Here is a 1330-nt window from a genome sequence, read left to right as displayed (position 1 = left end):
TCTCAGATTCCTTTGGTTCCTCAGAGGGAAACTCCTTATTGATCACTGAACGTCCCAGGAGGTCTTCCTCCTTGGGATTCACGTCCTCCCCTTCTTCCTTGGATTCGGCCATGATGGTCATTTCAATGGCCTTGCACTCTCCTTTTGGATTTTCTTCTGTATTGCTTGGGAGAGTACTAGGAGGGATTTCAGTGACTCTTTTACTCAGCTGGCCCACTTGTGCTTCCAAATTTCTAATGGAAGACCTTGTTTCATTCATGAAACTTACAGTGGCCTTAGATAGATCAGAGACTAAGTTTGCTAAATTAGAGGTATTTTGTTCAGAGTTCTCTGTCTGTTGCTGAGTGGATGATGGAAAAGACTTGCTATTGCTAAACCTGTTTCTTCCACCATTATTAAAGCCTTGTTGAGGCTTTTGTTGATCCTTCCATGAGAGATTTAGGTGATTTCTCCATGAGGGATTATAGGCGTTTCCATATGGTTCACCCATGTAATTCACCTCTGCTATTGCAGGGTTCTCAAGATCATAAGCTTCTTCTTCAGAAACTGCCTCTTGAGTACTGTTGGATGCAGCTTGCATTCCATTCAGACTCTGAGAAATCATATTGACTTGCTGAGTCAATATTTTGTTCTGAGCCAATATTGCATTTAGAGTATCAATTTCAAGAACTCCCTTCTTCTGAGGCGTCCCATTACTCACAGGATTCCTCTCAGAAGTGTACATGAACTGGTTATTAGCAACCATGTCAATGAGTTCTTGAGCTTCTGCAGGCGTTTTCTTTAGGTGAATAGATCCACCTGCAGAAGTATCCAATGACATCTTAGCTAATTCAGACAGACCATCATAGAATATATCCAGGATGGTCCATTCTGAAAGCATGCCAGAAGGACACTTTTTGGTCAGTTGCTTGTATCTCTCCCAAGCTTCATAGAGGGATTCACCTTCTTTCTGTCTGAAGGTTTGAACATCCACTCTAAGCTTACTAAGCTTTTGAGGAGGAAAGAACTTGGCTAAGAAAGCCGTGACCAGCTTATCCCAAGAGTTCAGACTATCTTTGGATTGAGAGTCCAACCACACTCTAGCTCTGTCTCTTACAGCAAAAGGGAAAAGCATGAGCCTGTAGACTTCAGGATCTACTCCATTAGTCTTAACAGTATCACAGATCTGCAAGAATTCAGTTAAGAACTGAAAAGGATCTTCAGATGGAAGTCCATAAAACTTGCAGTTTTGTTGCATTAGAGAAACTAATTGAGGTTTCAGCTCAAAATTGTTTGCTCCAATGGTAGGGATGGAGATGCTTCTTCCATGTAAATTGGAATTAGGTGCAGT

The 1330-nt window shown here is 41.7% G+C and overlaps 1 non-coding gene across 1 annotated transcript; it reads left to right on the top strand.

Annotated features, from left to right (window-relative positions):
* The first annotated feature begins 878 nt into the window (after positions 1–878).
* LOC148579531 (small nucleolar RNA R71) lies at positions 879–982 on the top strand. The gene has a single exon (XR_015893954.1). It is a non-coding gene; the product is annotated as a small nucleolar RNA R71 (small nucleolar RNA).
* The last annotated feature ends 348 nt before the right edge of the window (positions 983–1330 follow it).

The sequence above is a fragment of the Arachis ipaensis genome, chromosome B10, assembly GCF_059453495.1.
Source record: "Arachis ipaensis isolate K30076 ecotype BB chromosome B10, ASM5945349v1, whole genome shotgun sequence".
Taxonomy (NCBI): domain Eukaryota; kingdom Viridiplantae; phylum Streptophyta; class Magnoliopsida; order Fabales; family Fabaceae; genus Arachis; species Arachis ipaensis.
The sequence above is the reverse complement of the archived record's forward strand: the minus strand, read 5'-3'. Positions and strand labels throughout refer to the sequence as shown.